This window comes from Oryctolagus cuniculus, chromosome 1, assembly GCF_964237555.1.
Source record: "Oryctolagus cuniculus chromosome 1, mOryCun1.1, whole genome shotgun sequence".
Taxonomy (NCBI): Eukaryota; Metazoa; Chordata; class Mammalia; order Lagomorpha; family Leporidae; genus Oryctolagus; species Oryctolagus cuniculus.
This window is the reverse complement of record NC_091432.1, coordinates 33,030,972-33,047,772: the sequence shown is the minus strand read 5'-3', so window position 1 is coordinate 33,047,772 and position 16,801 is coordinate 33,030,972. Positions and strand designations below refer to the sequence as shown.

Below are 16,801 nucleotides of genomic sequence, written 5' to 3'. Positions count from 1 at the left end.
CTCATTTAACTTCCCACAGTAGCTCTGACATAGGTACAGTGTTATCCCATTTTACTAACAAGGAAACTGAGGTGCAGAGAGATTAACTTATCCAAGATCCCATTGCTGGTAAGTAGTACAAGCAGGATTTGAACTCAGGAAGTGTGACTCCAGAGACTTTGCAGTTAACAGAAAGCTGTTCTAGCTCTTGGGGAAAGCTTCTTTTGAGGGATTGATTGTAGGAAGTAGTAGTTTCAGCAGATAAAAGTCAGAAAGAGGAGTTAGTGTTGGAAGACTTTGAAGAATTATGTTGGGTCTTTGGGGACCTAACATTTATACTGGAAGGTTATACTTTCAATTATTTTAAAAATTAGAATTATTTTTTCAGCATACTTTTGCTAAAAGTTTTTGGAGAAAACTTAGGAACATGGGCTTATCCTTAGATTTAACAGTTTCTGTAAGGCATGAGAAATCAGGGATGTTTATTGAGCATCTGTCTTTTTTTTTTTTTAAGATTTATTTATTTATTCAAAAGTCAGAGTTACACAGAGAATTAGAGGCAGAGAGAGAGAGAAAGAGAGAGGTCTTCCATCCACTGGTTCACTCCCCAGTTGGCTGCAATGGCTGGAACTGTGCTGATCCAAAGCCAGGAGCCTGGAACTTCCTCCAGGTCTCCCACGTGGTTGCAGGGCCCCAAGGACTTGAGCCATATTCTACTGCTTTCCCAGGCCATAGCAGAGAGCTGGATCGGAAGTGGAGCAGCTGGGTCTTGAACCGGTGCCCATATGAGATGCTGGCACTGCAGGCCAGGGTGTTAACCCGCTACGCCACAGTGCCGGCCTCTGAGCATCTATCTGTCTTCTAGACTCATCTGGAAGCTTGGGATACTCGGTAAACAAAACCAAGATCCCTGCCTTGGTGGAAGATATATTGGACTGTATGAGATGGAGAAAAAATAAACATAACCATGCAATACCCAGTATGTGAGAGATGATAACAAGGAAAAGAAAAGCAGTGTAAAGAAGGAGGAGCCTGCACTGTGGCTCAGTCAGTTAAAGGCATGGACTACAGTGTCGACAAACCATGTGGGCACCAGTTCAAGTCCTGGCTGCTCCGCTTCCAATCCAGCTCCCTGCTAATGCAGCAGAAGATGGACCAAGTGCTTGGGCCCCTGCACCCACATGGGAGACTGGAAAAAAGCTCCTGGCCTCTGCCTGGCTCAGTCCTGGCTGTTGTGGCCATTTGGAGAATGAACCAGCAGATGGAAGATTCTCTCTCTCTCTCTCTCTCTCTCTCTCTCTCTCTCTCTCTCTCTCTCTCTTTGTGTGTGTGTGTGTGCGTGTGTGTATGTGTAACTTTGCCTTTCAAGTAGATAACTCTTTAAAAAAAAGAAGAATGTAAAGTAGATGGGTGAGGTGTAGATTTAAACAGAGTGGATTTGGTAGGCTTGTTAAAAGATACAGAACAGTGACTTGAAGGTGGTAATCTTTTGAAATGAGAAATATTTTACATTTTGGGGGCTGGCATTGTGGTACACTGGATAAAGCTGCCGCTTGTAATGCTGGCATTTTATAAGAGCACCAGTTGAAGTCCTCGTTGCTCTACTTCGAATCCAGCTCCCTGATAATGTGCCTGGGAAGTCAGCAGATGATGCAGTAAGTGCTCGGGCCCCTACACCCATGTGGGAGACCTAGATGGAGTTCCAGGTTCCTGGCTTTGGCCTAGCCTAGTCCCACATTTTGTGGCCATTTGGGGTGTGAACCACTGGATGAAAGACCTCTCTCTCTCTCAGCCTCTGCTTCTCCCTGACTCTGACTTTCAAATAAAATAAATCTTAAAAAAAGATTTTGAGGCTGTGCATTGTGGCATAGTGTGGATTAAGCTGCTGCCTGTGATGCGGCATCCCTTAAGTCAAGTCAAGTCCCTGCCACCTGTGTGGGAGACCGGGGTGGAGTTCCAGACTCCTGGCTTTTTCCTGGGCCAGCCCCAGCAGGTGGAATATTTCTCTGTCTCTGCCTGTCTCCCTCTGTAACTCTGCCTTTCAAATAAATGAGTAAATTTTCAAAAAAGAAGAGCGTGTTTGTTTATAAGGTGGGGAGAGAATGAGAGAGGACCAAGGGAGATCTCTGTCATCTGCTCATTCACTCCCCAAATGGCCATAACAGCCAGGTCTGTGTCAGGCTGAAGCCAGGAACCAGGAATTCCATCCTGGTCTCACATGCAGACGGTGGATGCCCAAGTATTTGGGCCCTCTTGTGCTGCTTTTCCTGGTGCTGTTAGCAGGACTGCCAGTATCACAAAGGAGGCATAACCCACTGCGTCACACAGTGTCACAGTGCTGGCCTCTGTTTTTTTTTTTAAAGATTTATTTTATTTATTTGAAAGATAGAGTTACAGAGCCCTGTTTTCAATTATAGCATCATCCTAGGTGACTGTTCCTGGGCTGGTATATTATTAGTAGTTTCTTAATTTTCAACCAAGGCAATTTAGCTAGGTCTTTACAAGTCTTTCCCTTCTTGGTCAGTAGTCAGCATTTGGTAATCTGTTAGGAAATCTGAATGTGGTGGTGGGGTGTTGTATAATATAAAGAGGTGAATGGAGGCATAGGCCTAGTTTCAGCATATTCACTCATTTTCCTTTCACCATTTTGTAGAACTATGACCATAAATTTCACCTTCTCTCATCTTCAGTGAAACATTGTTTCACTGTTCCTTGAGTGGTAGAAGGAGTGCTGTTATCTTGGGGTCTTTGTCCTGTTCCTCTGCCAAGAGAACCACACTTTCCTCATAGTCTACATGGCTTTCCTCCCTGTGCCATTCAGTGACTTCAGCTTAGTATGCTCAATAGAATTACTTCCTCCCTCATTTTGGTCAAGCCCTGTACCCTGTCTATTTTTTATTTTTAGTTTTTGAGATTTAAAATCAAGATTTATTAAAGTCAAAGACCTCCAGCCAGAAAGGCATGTAGGGGGCTTCCAAGAGAGGAAAAAAACCCAAAATGGTTTGGGGGAAAAAAAAAAACTTGACAATCAGTTACAAGGTAAGGACAAGACTGTTTTGCAGTCCTTTATCCTGTCTGGCTTGGTCATGTTAAAACAAAACAGCCTTCCCAGTGGTCAGATACCTAATTTGTAAACTGGGAGCTCAGAAGGGTACAGTCACCACCACTCCCTTGCTATTCTCATGATTATCATAAGATTGGAAGCTCTTAAGGAATGGGCAGGCAGGCACTTCTGACCCTGCTATAGATAACTTTTGGGGGAACATTTTCCACCCTCAATTTCCTGTTAAACCATGTGACTCCTCACATTCCCCCCACTGAAGAATGGACCCTAACTTCTGTTGTGGGGCTGGGCAATGATCATTCTGGCTGCTTCATGCTGAAAAGGGGCATCATTGGGAATGGCAGTCAAGGCAGTTCCAGCAGGAGGGGCTCACTGAGGGGGATGTAGTGCCAGCTTGTAGAAACTGCTTCCATCTGAGGCTTTGTGTGCATGACCACCTAGAATTTCACTGTTTAAAGTCTGGAGAAAACTCACAGGATCTAAAACCAAGGACAGAGTCATTATTAGAGGACCTAAGAGAGTACTGTCTAAACCACAAGCATGTTTTCTCATTGAGAGGCAAATAGAAACTGACAGAAGGGGCCTGATAATAATCAGGTGGGCTTTAAGGCCTTGACAGGAGACCCAGACCTATCTCTTTACATGGGGCTGTACCCTGTTTAAAATTTCTTAATGATACTTACATTTTTCTGTTCCACATTTATTGTTAGCCTCTGTGTATTAGCTTGGGTGTACTCCATACTCCACACCCCTATCTGGCATATACTAATAAATGTTCAATAAATATTAATTTAATAAAGAATATATTTAATGCAAAATATTCTACTATATTCATCTAATATTTCAGAGTTTAAATTTCACCTTTGTAAGTTGAAGGTTCTTTAAGAATGCTGACCATGTAACTTTGTCCTTTGTTGCTATCTCTATAGGCATTTATGGAGTCATGGCTATATAACATAAAGAGATTTTCATAAGATATGGTACCATCCTCCTGACTGTGATCACCGACCCTGATTAAATGAGTTAAAACCAGATTTGTCTCATCCAGTGAAACAAACACAAAGATGTGGATAAACTAAAATAATTTTGTGTGGATCTGCTTTAATTAGATAACTTAACATTTTAAATTATTCCTTCATTGAGCAAAACTGTGAGATGAACATTACCCTGGTAAAGCAGCTGGTATTATCCTCCCTTAAATAGACATTAGATCATTTTAACTCGCAGCTTGACTGACCAGAGCCAGAATGAGACTGATGGAATCATGCCAAAATGAAAGTGTGAACCAGCACAGGCACTGTAGTACCATGGATTACCTCAGTCTGTAACCCGTATCAGGCCTGGGGTTGAGTCCCACCTCCACCTCAGCTTCCAGTCCAGCTTCTTCTAATGTGCTGGGGGGTGCAGCAAATCGTGGCTGATGTGTTTGAGTTCCTGCCATCCACGTGGGAGACCTGGATAGAGTTCCTGATTCCTGGCCCTTGAGATCTTTAGGGGAGTGAACCAGCAGGTGGGGAAAGGCTCTGCCTTTCAAAGAAATAAAATGAATAAACTTGTAATTTTTAAGTGTGAATCACTCAGAAGGATGAGAATTATTGGGCAGGTGCTGTGGCTCAGTGGGTTAAGCCTCTGCTTGCAAGGCTTGTGTGTCTATATTGGAGTAATGGTTGAGTTCTGGCTACTCTGTTTCTAATCCAGCTCCCTGCCAATGTACCTGGGAAGGCAACATAAGATAGCTCAAGTGTTTGGGCCCCTGCCAACCTGATGTAGGAAACTTGGGTGGAGTTCCAGGCTCTTGGCTTCTGCCTGGCCTGGTCTTGCCTCTTGGGGCCATTTTGGGGAGTGAACCAGGGGATGGAAGATGTCCATCCCTGTCATTTTTCCTTTCAAATAAATCTTTAAAAATAAGGATATATAAATGTTTATAAATTTAGTTTGCAAATGCAAATTATTGTGATAAATGTGTATCTTTAGGCAGACATTCCTTAATGCAAGAAATCCTAGGCTATGCTAATAATAATACAATTAAAATGTTAACTACATTTTTAACTAAAATAATTGATCCTGGAGCTGACATTGTGACATAGCAGGTAAGGCCACCGCCTGCCATACTGGCATCCCATATGGGCACTGGTTCTAGCAGTTCCAATCCAGCTCCCTGCTAATGCATCTGGGGAGGCAGTGGAAAATGGCCCAAGTACTTGGGCCTGGCACAGCCCCTGCTGTTGTGGCCATCTTGGGAATGAACCAGTGAGTGGAAGATCTTTCTGTCTGTCTTCCTCTGTGTGACTTTGACTTTCAAATAAATAAATCAGTCTTTAAAAATTAACCCTACTAGTTTTTCAGACAAGGAAGAAATTCAGTTTGGTAGTGGGAAAACTGGACTGCAAATAAAAAGATATGAGGGTACTTCAAAAATTCATGGAAAATGGAATTAAAATAAATTTATTTTGGTGCAAAAAAATTGGAATTTGTTCATCTTCAAAAAGCTCATGGAAAATTTGTGCCATGAGAAAATTGAATGGGTCACATAGTTTGTGTACTATGAAAATGCATGGATTTCAAAAAATTTTGGTATCAATATTATCTTTTAATTTCATTTTCCGGACTTTTGAAATACTCTCAAACATGGAAGAAGCAAAAATAAAACATTGCACTGCATATATTGTGTTATGAGGAGTAACCAGCTGTGTATTTATAATGTTTGCTTATTTTTATTTATTTGAAAGGCAGAGCAACACAGAGAAAGAGGGAGATATCTTCCATTCACCAAAAGCCCACAAAACAAGGGTTAGGCCAGGAGCTGGGAACTCCAGTTGGGTTTCCCCGAGTGGGTGGGAGGCACTCAACATCACTGCCTTCCCTGATGCATTAGGAGGGAGCTAGATTGAAAGTGGAGCAGCCAGGACTCAAACTGGCACTCCAAAATTGGATGCTAGTGTTGTAAGTGAAGGCTTAACCTGCTTCGTCACAATACTGGCTTCTGTATTAGTTCATTTTCATCTACTTAAGAGAGAGGAGAGAGAGATCTTCATCTGCTGGTTCATTCCCCAAATGCTGAGTTAGCTGAAACCAGGAGCCCAGAACTCTTATCTGTCTCTCCCATGTGGGTGGCAGGTACCCAAGCACTTGACCCATTATCCACTGCCTCCCATATCAGGAAGCAGGATCAGAAGGGGAGCAGCTCGGACTAGAATCTGCACTCTAATCTGGCATGTGGACATCCCAAGCTGCAGCTTAACCAGCTGTGCCACAATGGCCACCTTTGTATTAATTCATTTTTAATAATTCCTTCACATACCAAAATAAGAGAATTCAGGAAATATGTGATCAGATTGTCTCCTAAATAAACATGTCTGGACATTACAGGTAGTTAATATATGCAGTAGTTTGAACCACAAAATAATTTGCTTTGACAGATGTATTGTTTTTAAAAGAAAAGCATTACAGAAAATTAATTTGAGATGGGGAAAGTAGGACCTGTTAATTTTTTTCTTTGTTTAGAGGAAAGATTACTAATTCAAGTGATGAGGGAAGAGGAAGACAATGAAATGGAATTTTGGAATTGTGTGCAATCCAGGCCTTGGTGGCTCTTGTTACCAAGGATAGAGCCAAGCATATGCCACATCACTGTCACATTTCATTATTTGCCTGAGAAACAATAGACAAACCCTAGTTGCCTTAATTGGCAGTGTTTCTTGGACATCTGTTACAAATGCCAAAATCTGTCTCTTTTTGTTACGAATACTGTTTAGAACTGATAGATTTGTTTTTGAATATGCTCTACCACTCCACTAGACAGGAAATTATTTCATTTCTGTGTAACCAACTTAAGTATATCATTTATACAGTATAAAGTAGGTTTTTAGCAAAGATAAGTAGTGATTTTTATGATATAATGGCAGTTATCAAGAAATCATACTTAATTTAACAGTTGTTATGAAATACCTTTTATTCCAATTATCAATTAGGGGCTTTGTAGGAAACAGTTTCCCTCAGATGATTCATCTGAGGCCACTTAAATGAAGTGTGTGTTTATTTTTGTATTGACAGCAGGGTTAAGGGGACCATGAAGGTGGCAGGGATCCAAGCACTTGGGCTATCATACTGAGACGCTGAGAATGACAGCAAGTAGGAAGCCACTTCTAGACCCATAAAGAGACAACATTGGAGCTCAGCTACTATAGTTGTGTAGACATGGGCATGACCAGCACATTAGTTGTGATGCAAGAGGGAAAGAACAAATAGTTCTCAGACCACTCACTTGAGTGTAGAATCCGTCTCTGATAGACCCAGGAGAGATTTACCAGGCTCTGAGGCAACCTTTTTTTTTTTTTTTTTTTTTTTTTTTTAAACAGGCAGAGTGGACAGTGAGAGAGAGAGACAGAGAGAAAGGTCTTCCTTCCATTGGTTCACTCCCCAAATGGCTGCTATGGCCAGCATTGCGCCAATCCGAAGCCAGGAGCCAGGTGCTTCTTCCTGGTCTCCCATGCGGGAGCAGGCGCCCAAGCAGCTGGGCCATCCTCCACTGCCCTCCCAGGCCACAGCAGAGAGCTGGACTGGAAGAGGAGCAACCGGGACTAGAACCTGGCGCCCAAATGGGATGCTGGTGCCGCAGGTGGAGGATTAACCAAGTGAGCCATGGCGCCAGCCCCTATATTTATTTGAAAGTCAGAGTTACACAGAGAGAGAAGGAAAGGCAGAGAGAGAGAGAGAAGTCTTCCATCTGCCGATTCACTCCCCAATTGGCTGCAATGGCTAGAGCCCTGCCGATCCGTAACCAGGAGCCAGGAGCTTCTTCTGGGTCTCTCATGCAGGTGCAGGGGCCCAAGGACTTGGGCCATCTTCCACTGCTTTCCCAGGCCATAGCAGAGACCTGGATCGGAAGTGAAGCATCTGAGACTCGAACCGGCACTCATATGGGATTCCGGTGCCTCATGTGGAGGCTTAACCTGCTGTGCCACAGTGCCGGACCCTGGACATTTCTTGTAAGTGGAATCATAAAGTGTGTGTCTGGCTTCTTTGAGTGTAATATTTTTGAGATTCATCCATGCTGTCTTATTTATCAGTACTTGTAAGTATTCATATTTAGGTATTCTGTTGTAGATACAGTACATTTTATCTGTCCATTCACTAATTGGTGGACAGCTAGGCTATTGAGAGAGAGAGAGAGAGAGAGAGAGAGAGAGAGAGAGCTCCTATGCAGTGGTTCATTCCCCAAATGGCTGCAACAGCTGGGGCTGGGACAGGCTAAAGCCAGGCTGAAGCCAGAAACTTAGAATTCCCACAAGGTCTTCCATGTGTATGGAAGAGGGAGAGGGCCCAAGTTCTTGGTTCATCTGCTGCTATCCCAGGAGCATTAGCAGGGAGTTCGGTTGGAAGTGGAGCACCCAGGACTGAAACAGGTGCTCACATGGGATTATGGTGTCGCGGGTGGCAGCTTCATCTGCTGTGCTGCAGTCCCCAACACTTATTTTTAAGGCAGGTTTTAGTGAAACTTGGAACTACTTGGGCAATAAGGTCATGATACTGAAAGGTATATTTGATTTTAGAATTCCTTTAGTTTCAGTTTTACTTTGGGGACTGAGGTAAGTTTTGTACCAGATAACTTCTTTTACAAAGTATAGTTTAGTCATTCCCAAGCTTAAGAGTCCTTTGGTTGTTTTCCATTGTACTTGGAATAAAATCCAGGTTCCTTTAGTGCCTCCAAGGCTTTTCGTGTCTGACCCTTGCCTACTGCCTCTCCAGATGAGTGGATCTCATCCCTTTGCTTTTCAATTCTGTGTTCCAAACTCTTTCATGCTTTATCTTTTTTCATAACTGTTTCCCCTTTTTTTTTTTTCATAAGATTTGTTTATTTATTTGAAAGGCAAAGTTAAGAGAGGGAAAGAGGCTGGCACCCTGGCTCAATGGGCTAATCCTCCGCCTGCGGCACTGGCATCCCGGGTTCTAGTCCCGGTTGGGGGGCCGGATTCTGTCCCAGTTGCCCCTCTTCCAGTCCAGCTCTCTGCTGTGGCCCAGGAGGACAGTGGAGGATGGCCCAAGTGCTTGGGCCCTGCACCAACATGGGAGACCAGGAGAAGCACCTGGCTCCTGGCTTCAGATCAGTGTGGTGCGCCGGCTGCAGTGTGCCAGCCGCAGCGGCCATTAGGGGATGAACTAACAGAAAAGGAAGACCTTTCTCTCTATCTCTCTCTCTCACTGACTAACTCTGCTTGTCAAAAAAATAAATAAATAAATAAATAAAGAGAGGGAAAGAAAGATCTTCCATCTGCTGGTTCACTCCACAAATGGCTGCAATGGCTAGAGCTGGGCCAGGCTTAAGCCAGAGCCAGGAGCTTCATTTGGGTTTCCAACGTGGGTGGCAGCCCTTTGACCAGGTGCATTAGCAAGGAGCTGGATGGGAATTGGAGCCAGCACCCTTAAGGGATGCCAGCATTGTAGGCAACAGCTTAACACACTGCACTACAAGCAGATCCTGTTTCCTCCTCTTGATATTCTTCTGGTTTGCAATAGGCTGACTTAAAATCCCTTTTGGGGGCTGATGCTGGCACTGTGGCATAGCAGGTAAAGCCTGTACCTGCAGTACCCAGCTGCTCCACTTCCAATCCAGCTCCCTGCTAATGTGCCGGGAAAAGCTGATGAAGATGGCCCAAGTCCTAGGACCCCTGCACACACGTGGAAGACCCGGAAGAAGCCCCTGACTTCAGATCCTCCCTGTTCCGGCTATTGCAGCCATTTGGGGATTGAATCGGCAGATAGAAGATCTCTGTCTCTCTTTCACTCTCTAACTCTGCCTTTGAAATAAACAAATCTTATTAAAAAATGCAGGTCCAGTGGATGGAAGATCTCTCTGTGTAACTAACTCTCTTTCAAATAAATAAATAAATCTTTTTAAAAAATGCCCTGTTCAGGGAGGATTTTGCTGTTCGCTGTGTCCTCTTCCCCCATATTCTCATTCTCTCTCACCCACCTATTTCCTCTTCAGTCATTTGATAGAGTTTGTAATTATTAGTTTATTTCCTTGTATTTGTTACCTGCTAAACAACTAATCTGTAAGCTCTTTGAAGACATTCACCCTTTTTCATTGTTGTAACCCCATTGTCTTGGTCATTGCCTAATACTTGCTGAATAAACAAATGAATTTATCCTGCTCTGCCATGTATTCGTTTTATTCTATATCATAGGCTAGATACCTACATATTGTTTAATTCCTCGGTATTACATGGGTCATGATGGCAGAGAATTTATCATGTGTATAGTTTACACTATACCTTTTTTTTTTTTTTTTTTTTTTTGACAGGCAGAGTGGACAGTGAGAGAGAGAGAGAGACAGAGAGAAAGGTCTTCCTTTGCCGTTGGTTCACCCTCCAATGGCCGCCGCGGCCAGCGCGATGCGACCGGCGCACTGCGCTGATCCGATGGCAGGAGCCAGGAGTCAGGTGCTTTTCCTGGTCTCCCATGGGGTGCAGGGCCCAAGCACCTGGGCCATCCTCCACTGCACTCCCGGGCCACAGCAGAGAGCTGGCCTGGAAGAGGGGCGACCGGGACAGAATCCGGCGCCCCGACCGGGACTAGAACCCGGTGTGCCGGCGCCGCTAGGCGGAGGATTAGCCTAGTGAGCCGCGGCGCCGGCCTCACTATACCTTTTTTTTAAAAAAAGATTTATTTATTTATTTGAAAGACAATTACAGAGAGAGGCAGAGGCAGAGAAAGAGAGGTTTTCCATCTGCTGGTTCACTCCCCAGATGTCCACAATAGCTAGGAGCCAGGAGATTCTTCCACGTCTTCATGTGGGTGCAGGGGCCCACTGGATTGGACCATCTTCTACTGCTTTTGCAGACCATAGCAGAGAGCTGGATTGGAAGTGGAGCAGCCAGGACTCGAACTGGCACCCATATGGGATGCCAACACTGCAGGCAGCAGCTTTACCTGCTATGCCACAGTGCTGGCCCCTATATCTTCTAAATATATATACTCAATATACAAATGTACTTGAGCTGAAGTTTTCCCTTAAAAATATTGAGCATACTGAAATGGGTATTAAGAGTTTTTAAGTAAAAAAAAATTTTTTTTTTAAATTTTGAGACGTGAGAATATCCACTCCTGGGAGAAAGAGCAAGAGAACACATGTACTCCCATCTGTGATGGTTCACTGTCCAAATACCTACAACTGCTGGGGCTTGGCCAGGGTTGGATCCAGGAGCCAGAAATATAATCCCTGTCTCTCAGGTAGGTGGCAGGAACCTAATTATTTGAGCCATCACTGCTGCCTCTCAGGTCTACATTAACAGGGTGCCAGGAATTGAACCCAAGCACTCCAGTGTGGGACATGGGCATCTTAACCACTAGGCTAAATACATGCCTCCTAATAGCAGTTTAAACAGGGAAAGGGCTTCAGTGCAGTCGTTAAGTTGCTGCTTGGGATGCCTGCATCCCATGTTGGAATGGCTGAGTTTAAGGTGAGTGCAGCTTCCTGCTAATGCATATCCTGGGAGGCATTAGATGATTGGCCAAGTAGTTGAATCCACCCTATCTTCTGGCTTCAGTCTGGCCCAGTCCTGGGTGTTGTAGGCTTTTCAGAAGTGAACTAATGGATGGGAGACTCTTCTCTGTCTCTCTCCCTTTCAAATAAACAAAATTTATTTTAAATAAGTTTTTAAACAAAAATGCTAAGATAAAGCTAGGAGCTGGCACTATGGCATAGCGGGTAAAGCTGCCACCTGCAGTGGTAGCATCCCATATGGGTGCCGGTTTGATTCACGATGGCTGCTCCACTTCTGATCCAGCTCTCTGCTATGGCCTGGGAAAGCAGTAGAAGATAGCCCAAGTCCTTGGGCCCTTGCACCCGTTTGGGAGACCTGGAGGAAGCTCCTGGCTCCTGGCTTCGGATCAGTGCAGCTCCAGCCCTTGCAGCCATCTGGAGAGTGAACCAGCAGATGGAAGTCCTCGCTCTCTCTCTGCCTCTCTTTTCTCTGTGTAACTCTTGACTTTCAAGTAAATAAATCTTTAAAAAAGAAAAAAAAAGGCAAAAAGAAAGGCAAAGTGACAGAATGAGAGAAGAGAGGGAAAGAAATCTTCCATCCACTGATTCACTTCCCAAATGACTGTAATGGCCAGGGCTGGACCAAAGTCAGGAATCCAGAGCCCAGAGTTCCATCTTAGTCTCACATGGGTAGCAGGGACTCAGGTACTTGGGCTATCTTCTGCTGTTTTCCCAGGTGCATTAGCCAGGAGCTGGATTAGAAACAGAGCATCTGAGACTTAAACTGGTGCCTGGATATAGGATGCTGGCATTTCAGGCAGCAGTTATTATTATTATTATTATTTTATAAATGATAGTTTTCTTTTTTTTTTCTAAGATTTATTTTATTTATTTGAAAGTGTTAGAGAGAAAGGGAGAGACAGAAATTTTCCATCCACTGACTCATGCCTCAAATGGCTGCAATGGCCAGGGCTGGGCTGGACTGAAGCCAAGAGCCAGGAGCTTCTTCCAGGTTTCCCATGTGGGTGTCTGGGGCCTAAGCATTTGGGCCATCTTTTGCTGCTTTCCCAAGGGCAGTGGTAGGGAGCTGGATCTGAAGTGGAGCAGCCAGATCGGGTGTTTGAGCAGGTACTCAAACTGGGCCCATATGGGATGCCTTTGTCTCAAACGGCACCTTTACCCACTATGCTACAATGCTGGCCCCTGGAGGCAGCATATTAACCCACTGTACCATAACACTAGCCCTCATCATTGGTATCTTACGTGAGAAAACAGAAGGGTGAGACTTCAGTTGAGTTGCAAGGAATTTTGTACTCCAGCTAAGTTCCTTGAGGTAGGGGATTATATCATTGCTGATAAGTATAAAGTGATATCCCTACAAATTGAGTCCCACTTCTCTTGTAACATGCTGTTAGGCATTTTCACCCACTTCCGTGACTTAACACTATGTTGATAATTGTTCCAAATTTATTTCCAGTTCAGATTTCTCTCGAGTACCAAGTAGAAATATTCATTAGCCTGCTTTTGAATATGTTTTTGTTTTTGTTGTGTGTTTGTTTTTGTTTTTGTTTTTGTTTTGACAGGCAGAGTGGACAGTGAGAGAGACAGAGAGAAAGGTCTTCCTTTGCCGTTGGTTCACCCTCCAATGGCCGCTGCGGCCAGCGCGCTGCGGCCGGCGCACTGCGCTGATCCAATGGCAGGAGCCAGGTACTTATCCTGGTCTCCCATGGGGTGCAGGGCCCAAGCACTTGGGCCATCCTCCACCGCACTCCTGGGCCACAGCAGAGAGCTGGCCTGGAAGAGGGGCAACTGGGACAGAATCCGGCGCCCCGACGGGGACTAGAACCCGGTGTGCCGGCACCGCTTGGTGGAGGATTAGCCTAGTGAGCCGCGGCGCCGGCCAAATATTTTTCATAATACCTCTCATGAACATATCTCTGTACATCCAAAACATCAGCCTTGTAGGGTGATTCACAATCATTCACGATTCTTCCATCTTTCTCACACATCACTATTGCCAAGTGGTCTCAGTTGTATTTGTTTCAGTTGTGTTTGCTAATAGTTCTCAAATCTAACTATTATTGCTACTGTTGCCTTCTAATTTCTTTCAATTTTTAAAATTTGTTTTCATTTTATTTGAAAATTGGAGACAGAGATTGTTCATCTGTTGGTGTATTTCCCAAATGCCTGCTCCAAGTTTTTGGTTTTTTTATTCTCTGTGATTAGCCAAAATAAAGATTTATAAAACATGTGGCATTTATAAGTAGGAGAGACATATGCTAGAGTTAGTGGGCTTTAGTGTTTATTTCTATAAAGGTTTTATATTAAAGAATACTGTGTGATAGATGAAGTAAAGATATTTATCTTAATTCAGAATATTAGAACTATAAAAAACATTAGACTTTACAAATAGGAAAACTAGTGGTCTGCAAGAGTACTTGCTTTGCTCAAAGTCTTGTAGCATTTATTTGCAGAATCAAGACTGGAATTTGAGGCTCCTAATTTACAACTCAGGATTCTTATATTCACCTCTGAAAAGTTGACATCTCTCTGTATATTATATATATATGTCATATGTATATATGACTAAAATTATTTTAAAACCTTAAAGAGAATTCTGTTTTTATTCTGCTTTAACACAAAGAGGAATGACTAAAGGTAAAATGAATTCATTCAGTGCTTAACCAATTTAATACTTATGTGCAAGTGCTGGCTTGTTGAAATAGGATTTAAAATATTTAACATATTTCATGGAATTTTGCTAATTGATTTTTAAACTTGGAATGTTTTCTTTCTTCAGCATTATAGATATAAAAGTAGGCTATCCAAGGAGTAGGCTTATCGATTATTAATAATATCTGAATGTAAGCTAAAAGATACCATATTCTCAGGAATATGTTCCAAAGCATTTTTTGTTAGGATCATATACCATCTTCACTGTCATTTTAGATGAGATTTTTTTTGTCTCATTTGCCTTATAACTTAATTTTCTTTGTTAAAGCAAATTAGATTTAGGTTTAGTGTTAGGAAAAGAATGTGGAGAGTAGTACCTGAATAATTAACTTTTTGGTTTGTTTTTATTTTAAGAAAATAGCTTTTTCTTTTTGTGTGGAATTTAAGTGGCAGAAACTAAAGGAAGATGATCCTTTCCCCTGTGGAATTCTGACTCTCCTTATTTTCAAGATTGAATTCATAGTTGTATGCTAGGTTGGGGATATTAAGATTGAGGTAAATTCCTTTACTCATTCCTCCTCTCTAGGCCATAACTTATAGGTAATATTTAGAGTATACACATGATGAAAGTCCTCTCTCTACCTACCATCTTATGAGTTTGGAAGGGCTGTGCCGACTTATAGTAGGTCCTATCTTACATAAATGTACATGTAATCAAAGGAGATTCAAAGGCCATATTTTTCCTTTTTGGGATTAAAATGAAATCTGGATTTTGTTTAAAAAGTAAAACAACCGTGGGGCCGGCATTGTGATATAATGGGTAATGCTAGCTCCTGCAGTGCTGGCATTCCATATGGGCTTTTGTTTGTGTTACTGCTGCTACACTTCCAATCCAGCTCCCTACTAATGACCTGGGAAAAACAGGGAAGATGGCTCAAGTGTTTGGACACATGCCATACACATGGGAGACTCATATGAAGCTGCAGGCCCCTGGCATCATCCTGGTCCAGCACTGGCTTTTCAAGCCATCTGGGTAGTGAACCAGGGGATGGAAGATGTCTCTCCCTCTCTCTCTGTAATTCTGACTTTCCAAATAAATAAATAAATATTTTTAAAAAATTAAAATAAAAAACAACCTTATAAACCAGTGATGATTACAAGAATTAATACCTTTTGAAATTTATTTTAAAACCTTAAAGATATTATATACAGATTTTGGGAAAGATCATTATGTTAATATATATGGAAATGGGCCAACCATATGGAATTGAATACATATGTGATGGTGAGTGTAATCTGTAACACAGCTCGTGGAAAATTACCAATGATCACTAGGGTTGGATGACTAATTTTTAAAAGAAAGAATGATTTGTGGGCTGGCGCTGTGGCGCAATGGGTAAAGCTGCTGCCTGCAGTGCTGGCATCCCATATGGGTGCTGGTTTGAGTCCCAGTTGCTCTACTTCCAATTCAGCTCTCTGCTGTGGCTTGGGAAAGCAGTAGAAGATGGCCCAAGTCCTTGGGCCCCTGCACCCGTGTGGGAGATCTGGAAGAAGCTCTTGGCTTCAGATTGGTGCTGCTCTGGCTTTTGTGGCCATCTGGGGAGTGAACTAGCAGATGGAAGACCTCTCTCTGTCTCTACCTCTCTGTGTAACTCTGTCTTTCAAATAAGTAAAATAAATCTTTTTTTTTAAATAAAGAGTTTCTCTTATTCTCCCCTTTGTATAGTCTTTGACAATCACAATAATCTAATTCTGTCTCCTTGAATTTGCTTGTTCATATCATTTCATATAAATGGAATTACATGATACAAGATCTTTCATGTTTGACTTTCTTCACTTAGTATAATAGTACAGGATCATCAGTATTGGAAGACTACATTACTTAATTCAAAAGTTATAGAGCTATAATTACTAAGTGAGTTATATGAACCAACATGCTGGTCAGAATAAGAATAGTCAAGGAAAAGAAACCCAAGTATATTTTGTTGGTCTTTGACAGAGATGCCAAGAATAATCTTTACAATATATAGTGCTGAAACCATTGCACATCCAAATTTTTCAAAAATATATTTAAATTCTTATACCATGTACAAAAAGTTAGCTCCTACTCTACCATAGATCTAAAACTATTTTAATATAGGTTGAGCATATTTAATCCAAAATCAGAAATGCTAAAAAATCTGAAACTTTTTGAACACCCAGAAAACTTCAAGGGTGGGCGTTTAGCAAAGTGGGTAAGCCACCAGTGAGGATCCCATATACCCTATCAGAATGCCTGGGTTTCAGTCCTACCTTTACCCCTGGTTCTAGCTTCCTGCTGATGCACACCCTGGGAGGAGGCAATAGGTGGTACCTCAAGTACTTGGGAAACCAGATTGAATTCTGATTCCTGGCTTTGGCCTGGCTGGTTGTTGCAGACATTTGGGGAGTAAACCAGCGGATATAAGAGCTCTCTCTGTCTCTGTCTCTCTGCCCTTCAACTAAATACAATTAAATAGTTTTTAAAATGTTTCAGATTTTGGAGCATTTCAGATTTTCCATTTTTATTTTTTTAAAAAATATTTGTTTGAAAGGCAAAGCCAGAAAGAGAGAGAATCTGC

The 16,801-nt window shown here is 42.6% G+C and overlaps 1 protein-coding gene across 5 annotated transcripts in view; it reads left to right on the top strand.

The window, feature by feature from the left end:
• The window catches only part of QSER1 (glutamine and serine rich 1), an 82,779-nt gene that overhangs the window by 9,712 nt on the left and 56,266 nt on the right, over nt 1-16,801 (top strand). The window contains exon 1 of one of the 5 annotated variants that reach the window (XM_070071636.1): nt 7,376-8,031. The exons of the other annotated variants lie outside the window; for them this stretch is intronic. The gene's annotated coding sequence lies outside the window, so the exon portion shown is untranslated. Of the gene's footprint in view, nt 1-7,375; nt 8,032-16,801 lie in introns of those variants that run through there. 5 annotated transcript variants of the gene reach the window in all.